This window comes from Ricinus communis, chromosome 6 (assembly GCF_019578655.1).
Source record: "Ricinus communis isolate WT05 ecotype wild-type chromosome 6, ASM1957865v1, whole genome shotgun sequence".
Lineage (NCBI taxonomy): Eukaryota > Viridiplantae > Streptophyta > Magnoliopsida > Malpighiales > Euphorbiaceae > Ricinus > Ricinus communis.
In genome coordinates, this window is record NC_063261.1 from 18,456,545 (window position 1) to 18,464,984 (window position 8,440).

Sequence of the window (8,440 nt, forward strand, 5' to 3'; positions counted from 1 at the left end):
CTAATTAAGAAACTCACTATAAAATCCTAAAAAATAATATATTAATTATATTTTAATATTATATTAAATAATAAATAGTTTTCTAATCAAATAATGATACTAATTCGATCATAAAAATAATATATTAATTATATTTTAATATTATATTAACTAATAAATTAGTCTTTTAATTAATTCTAATTCTAAAAAATAACATCTTAAATTATATTTTTATATTATATACAATAATAAATTAATTTTTCAAATTATATAATAAATATTTAATCCTAAAAATAGTAATATCAATTATAGTATTACGTTATATAATACTAAAATTAATTAATAAATAATTTTTATTTATTGCACTAATAAAATCTTAAAATTTTAAAAATATCAAAAAAAAAAAATAGTTAATTTATTATTATTTTAAAATATTATAAATTAATATTAAATATTAAAATTTTATTAAATTATTTATATTAACTAAATTTTATAATTAAAATAATAATAATGGCGGTATAAAATGAATAGTATTACGTAAATTAAGAGGTTTGGGCTTTATATAGCAAGGGAAGGATTTTGGATTCGGTTGATAAAGAAAGTGCCCAATTAGAATAGGAAGGAAGCCATCACTATGCTTAACTTAGCAATTACGTGCATCAACCATCAACTACTCTCAGGCCTACAATGTCTAAAGCTATGGGTTTTCTTTTTGGGAATATAGCAGATTTCTAAAGCTCTAGGGTCAAGTGCACCGGTGTTGATCAAACTTCACACCTTGATTTTCTCTAGTTTGATTTTAACCCTCCAGGACAGAATATAGAATAAATTTCATGAATAATCATATCAATTTTTATATTATTTACTACATAAAATGAGATAAATTATGTGAGCGACTGTCGAATTTTATTTCAAATTGGTTATTAGATTTTAATTTATTTCTTTTTGGTATTTAACTTCTATTCTCATTGCTTAAAAGTATCACCTCACACATTCTGATATGATCTTGAGGACGTCGCTTCTAGAGAGAATATGCATCAAATATTCGTTGCATCAAAAGCCATTTCAGCTCCACATCACTTGAGAATTCACCTTAATTTCTCCTCGTCATAAAATAAGAGGTCACCGCATAAAAGTAAAAGCAATTATTCTAAGTACTAAAGAGTAGGGCACCACTTAATAGTTGTGCATAGTGATGGCTTATGAAGCAGTGTATAACAAAAAAAAGGACATTGACATGCAATAAATCTCACAAAGATAATTAAATTTCTATCAGAATTAATTAAGTTTCAAGTGAGAAACTTAACTTAACCGAGAGAAAAGTATAATAGTAATATGTTTAAATTTTTTGAAAAAGTGTTTTATCACCTGTAAAAATCATGTCTGACACACTCTAGATTAATTTTATATATATACGCATTATATATATATATATATATATATATATATAAATTAATTATAAAACATTCAGAATATGACATATACATAGACGTTATAGCTACTCGCCATAATAAGACCAGATACAAAGAGAGATACATCAATCTATTGATAAAGATAATAACGAAATAAGAAATATTAGATTCATCTTAATAAACTATTTAAAACCAAAAGAAAAGAAAATTGTATATATGAAAGCTAATCCTGAACTAATACATACTATAAAATATAATTTTTAATAGATTATTCCACAAAAAGAATCTCCATGTCAGCTTCCTTCTTCATTATTCGATTTGTATGAAAGACAATATGAAAGGTTGCCCTACTTATATCCTCGTACAGAAGTCCATTTCAGCACTATACTTAAATTTTCTACATTTTTTCAATTTATATATTATTGCTAGTATGAACACTTCCTATTTTAATGTTAGAATCACTTTCAAGTTCTTGGACATGTAATTATTTTTTATAATTTATATTTCTTTAAAGATTCCTGCAGCCAATAATAAAATGCAGAAATAGTTTAATGGGGTGACATTTGCTTGACATAGTTGGCCTACAATGGCATTTATTTATAAAAATAAGATAGGCTTATTTAAGGAAGACAAAATATACTTCTTAAATTTTCTTTAAAAACAAGATAGGCATTTAATTATATAATTTCTTTTAATTAGTGCTCCAAATGAGTCTAGCTATATAGCTATGGAAATGGGAATGTACCCTAGCTATAGAGTTAAAGCAAACCCCATTTCCATTAATATAATTTTAAATGCTAAAGTATTTGATATCACATATCACTCTTCAAATGTAGAGTTGTTTGGTTCCAATTATTAGGGTAAATTACTATTTCCCATTGAATTGTAACTTTAGTTACACTTTCATCCCTTTTTTGCGTGACAACTAAACAAATAGTCCTTAATTTTTTTTTAAAAAAAAAACCTTTACATTCTAACTCTTCATATTATATTTCAATTAGTCCTCCATTTCTAAAATAAAACTTGTATTTTTTTCCTCACATTCAGAACAAAATTATATAGTTTAGTTCTCTATTTGTCAATTTTAAGGACTAAAACATTATTCTATAAAATATAAGGAGAAAGATGTTATTTAAAGAATTTGAGACTAAAAATACATACTTTTTTTTACTAAAGGATTGATATTAATAATAAAAGTAAAAAAAAAATTATAGTGATTCAGTTTTCAAACAAGAGAAACGAAAGTATCGTTATGGTTAAAATTCTGAAAGAAAGAGTTCTTTGCCCTAATATTTTTCGTCAAAACTTGAGATCTGAGCTATTTCTTGAATCTTCAAATTTTGTAATTAAACTGGAAATATACCTGAAGCAATATGTTAATCAATGGCTCAAACGACAAATATATTATCTTCCGAACCCATTTACTGAGAGAAACTATATATGGAATCTTGAAGATTTTAGCATCAAATATTTTGAATCTTGTGTTTTTATTATATTTGGGCTCCTTAATTGGTCTGCCTTGTCTGAGTACTGAAGAGATAGAAGTGTGCAAACCCTGCTGGCTCCTGTCCAAAAGATTTTTAAACGCAAGCAATGAGGCAATTAAGTATACACAAGCATGTTTGAGGCTCCATTATCATCAAGAATTGTGAGATTAGCAACTGCATAAGTACCTTTACAGCTAAAAATTTGTATTATAAAAACATTTCCAAGGATCCTCGTATCTTTAATTGAGCTATAATTAATTCCAGTTTCTAAACTCAATCCATCTTTGATTATTTAATACGGTTCCCTGTGTGAATGCTTTCTATTTCAGTGGTTGAGCAAGTACAAATAGAATAGATTAGCTCAGAACTCTGTGCACAATCGAAAAGTTATGTTTACCTGTGCAGAGGTAGATTTTCTCTTTCTTCCCTCAATTAATTACTTGTTTTGTCTTCTTTATCTCTAAAATTCAAGGGAGGTTAATACTTTTGCATGAAAATTCATTATTTTAGCTAAAATAGCATTGGACCATTACTATTTGTCTCATAATAATACTATTATTTCTTCACCCAATTGAAAAACGAATCTTTCAATTTATGAACTTTTATATATAATTTTGAGAAAGAAGAAAGCTTCATTAGCATATAGAAAAATTCATCAAGAACAATGGGACCAACATGAGAAGGAACATCCTCCATCATTATATGATCCTCTTCCAAAGAAAGTGCCCATTGAGCCATAGCATGAGTAGCTCTATTACATGTTCTCTTTCAAGTTATGAACTTATGTATAATTAATATGCTAGAATACAATGAAAACTAGAGTTCTCCCATATACCTTTTTTACCATCATATATGCGGCTCTCATGGCTATAGCAATTTAAATTTTCTAAATTTGTATTTGAGTAATCGTAATTATTCTGGACTGCATTTTCGGTTTAGGTTGAATGGTGGCATTCTGTCCGATCCTCATTCAAATTCTTTTCTCCTCCTAATTCTAAAACTATGGGTAAATTTTTAAATTTTTTTTAAATTTTTGTTCATAAAGGACAAAATCTATCGGTAAATTAATATCAGATCTCTATATAGACTTCATAGTTTAAATATTATTTATATCATATAATCTATCAATAAATCTTAATTTAAAGGTTTAAGTGAGTCTAGTGAATCGAACATGATCAGATCTCTATATAGACTTCACAGTTTAAATATTATTTAAATTTTAGATTTGCCTGAATTTATGGCTCATTATATTAGGCTTCGAGGACAATCCTATTTTAATGTTGAGTTGTTTTGGTTTATAAACAAAATTCAAATGCTTAATTAAAGTTAACTTGCATAAATGTAATTTTTAATTTATTTATTTTTTCTTAAAAACAAAAGCCTTTTCTAGTTATTTTCTTAATTCCTACCAAAAGAAAAAGAACTGACCCTCGTATAAAACAATATATATTGGATTACATATCCAAGGTAAAGTATCATTTTCTATTTTTGAGGTTACCCGGAAGCAATATAGAATTATTTAAGCCAACTTTTGTACTTGGTCAATATATATATATATAAATATGACTTGTTGTAGATTGACACTTGGCTAATAGTCTTACTTTGGCATTGAAACTTGCAACTTACATCAAATGTTTATGGTGTTTAATCCGAGAATCTGATTGGTGATTAAGGAAACATCCTATCTTCATTGGACAGAGGAATCTTGATCACGTGGTACTTGACCAATGAGAATTTTATGTTCATAAATTAACACTTAATTAAATCATCTTTAATAAGCGTATTGCTTGGTCCCTTGGCATTGGGTCGTATGGTGATGGTCACTGGAGTTTATCTTTTATGTATGTAATTTTATTTAATTCGGGTTTGATGACTCCACCTCTATCCTGAATGTGCTCGAAATCATACTAAATTAGCTGTTTAACCTAATAGATTAACTATAAGGTCTCGAGTTTCCTAATTAGTTGTTTAACCTAATTAGCTGTTTTATTATATAGCTGTAATAAAACTCTTCAAATAGTATTTCCTATTCAATACATTCTAAACTAGTCTATTAATTAAATAGATAGACACTAAACAACTCATATTAATTGTATCAAGCTCATGGAAATTGTTTAAGGTTACAAAGAATTTTATAAACACTATCATAAATTCTGTATTTAATTAGCAACGAGTAGCATCCATCGCTAAATACCAACAAAATAATGGCAATATAATGATAGAAGAAAACAAAAAAGACATCCAAGCTTTAACGACGACCAAAATCCATAGCTAAATTGACATTAGATTTGGTGCCAGCTTTAGCGACGGATTTTACCGACGGATTTGAAATCCATAGCTAAAATATGGCTACTTGATTTTTTGGCCAATTTTAGCGAATTAGATTTATTTATGGATTTACAGACGGATTAGCAAATTTTTTTGGTTTCCCGCACTTTTGCTATTTCTTGCTCTCTTTTTTCAGTTTTAGTGACGGATTTTTAAAATTTTTAATTTCTCGCAGTTTCTCTATTTTTCGCTTATTTTTTATAACTTTAACGATGAATTAGCGACGAATTTCTAAATTTTTTTAATAACTGCACTTTTTGTTATTCTTGCTATTTTTATTGAATTTAGCGATAGATTTAGAGACAGAAAAGTCCATCGCTATTTTTGAGCCATTATAAATTTTAACTTCTCCCTTTATCCTTTCATTTTATCTTTACTACATATTCTCTATTTCTTTCCATCTCTCCTTACTTACTATCACTATATCTGGTATTCTTCTTTTCTTTTTTTCTTCTTTCTTATTCTCTATGTATATATTCTTTCAATACATTTTTCTCTTTTTTTTTCCTTTTTTTTTTCATTCTTACTCTCTCTATATTTTCTTTCACTATCTTTCTTTTTCTTTTTTCATTTCTTCTATTTCTTACTTTTTTCTCTTTTTTTTTCCTCTTTCTTTTTTATTTTATTTTATTTTTCTCCTTCAAATTTCTTTATTCACTTTTCTTCTATTTTCTTTATGATTTGTTTACTATCTTTTCTCTCTTTATTATTTTTCTTTATCTTTTGTATTGATTTTTCTCTTCATTTATTTTTTTCATTTACCATTATTTTGATAGTCTATTTAATTATTTCTTCTCCTCTTATTTACCTTTTCTTCATTTTTTTCTCTTCTTTTCTTCTTCTTTCATATTATTATTATTATTATTATAAATTAATTGGATATTAAAATTTAAAATACCAAAAAATTAATTTATAAAACAATTATACATTAAGATAAAAGTTATACAAAATAATCTAACTAATAATATTTTAAAGATATACTATTTTTAGCGACGGATTTTAAAAATAAAAATGAATCATTTTATTAATTTAGCGACAGATTAATATTTGTCGCCAAATTTAGCTATGGATTTCAGTGGTAGCTAAATTTAGTTACGGATCTTTTGTAGCTAACCTTAGCAACAGATTTTTTTTTTTGTAAAAAAAAAATAAGTAAAATAGATACAGAAGGAATCTATCGCTATTTTGATTTAGCGACAAAATACCTACGGATTTGTCGGTTGCTAAAACAGATTTTTTTGTAGTGAAAGTTGAAAACACGGAGTAGAATTTGTTTATCGATAAACCCGAAAGGTTGAATCATGTAAAGGTCTTCATTAAGCATGCCATGCAATTGCATTATTAACATCCAACTGGCAAAGTGACCAACCATAAGAAACAAGAAGCCTAATATTTAAACAAACTGTTGTTGGCTTGACAACAAGATTAGAAGTCTTATTATGGTGAAGCCTTGGCATTACTAAGGTCCCTTGGCTAGGAGTCGCATTCTAAGTCTTGTGTCTTATGGTCAATTGGTGCCTAGGGTGGTTTTACCTCATTCCACGACTGGTTTGACCCACCATTTCTATACGATGCTATTTAGAGTAGCTCTGCTATCAACCGTCACAGTCCAGTTAATTTTTAGTCTAAAATGATTAACTTATCATGAAAATGAAACAACTGAAATTTTTACAATTCACACTAAAAGACAATGAATTAGGTTATCCCAGAATTACAAAGATTACTTAAGCAATGAAATTGACTTTAAAAGAAGCTTTTCCATATGAGAGAATTTAAATTATCAGTTTTTGCAACTGATTGTGAATCCAAAGTAATTAATCTTTATCCTTAAACTTAATCTCATATTTGACTTTCAAAAATTCTCAAGCAAAGCTTTTTTTTCCTTTAAATTAATTAATCGGACTTCACTTGAATTTAAATTTACTTTTCAGCTAAAAATTCAATTTCGGTATGATCGAGCTAAAATTTATCAGTATCAAAAAAGAATTTCTAGTAAAAGGCAAATATTATATTATTAAATATATAGAATTTAATATCGCCAACACCCTGAGAATTTTGAAAGACAAGCAAAAACATATGCGTGTAGAAAATGTTATGTTGTCTTTATTTGATTTGAATAGAATCAAATTGATATAATACAAAATAATTTTTAAAACGAAAAATCAGAAAGAAAAAAAGAAAACACAAACTAGTGGATTTTGTTTAAATGAAGTAAGTATCTTACAGTACTATGCAGCAATTAATTAATTAATTTATTTGTTTTTCTCTTTTTCTGTCCTTTTCTTCTTTTAAATTTTACAAGAGGGAGTTGATGGCTGACAGTTGCAACTTCCAACCAACGACCTAGAAACAAGAATTAGCATGAGATGTTGCTTTTGTTTGCCTTATAATTATTATTATCGATTTCCCATTATAATAATTCATTTTTACCTGTTTTGGAAGCCTTACCTAAATTGACTGCCAAAACTTTGATCTTTCCTTCCACTTGCTCATTATCAAATCAGAGTTTTCCCAAAATAACTACTTCATAATATCAGTGTTGGAGTACCAACTTGCAAATTGATATATTCTTTGTTTGCTTTTGGTGTACTTGTTTAGCAAGCTCTATGACTATTGGAAATGTAACAACAATTTATCTTAATATGAAATTCAAGAGCATAAAAAGGTGAAAGTTTTGGAAAAACTAGCAAATTCTTCATAATAGACACCCACTCTTGATCCTAGTTGATGAAAAGTCCTAGATCGATAGAAAATTTTGATTACGAGTGATAAATATAAATAATTCACCTTTATAGATATGCACATAGAAATTTCTATATTTAATCAGCGATTACACTAATCGATAAAAAATGGTAGGTCAGAATCATTAGATTAGCTGTCAATTTTATTATTATTTTAATTTATCATAAGAAAATAATGAATGCACAATACAATATGTTTAATTTAATTAAATTTAATAATCACACCTAAAAATATGCCTCTAAATATTTTGAGTTCTCAGTGAATTCTTGCAAACTAATTAAAGCATTTTTTATTGAGGATTTATAGGCTTGTCTAGATGAGGGAAATTTTGCTATTGAATTAAGAAAATAGGAGTAAATCAACAAGTCCAATGGCAACATAACTACAAAATAGCAAACTCAATCCAAATACTTATCCAAAACAATTGTGATACACATTTTTATAATATCCTCTATCAGAATTAAAAAAAAAAACCCTCTAAAATTCAAAAAC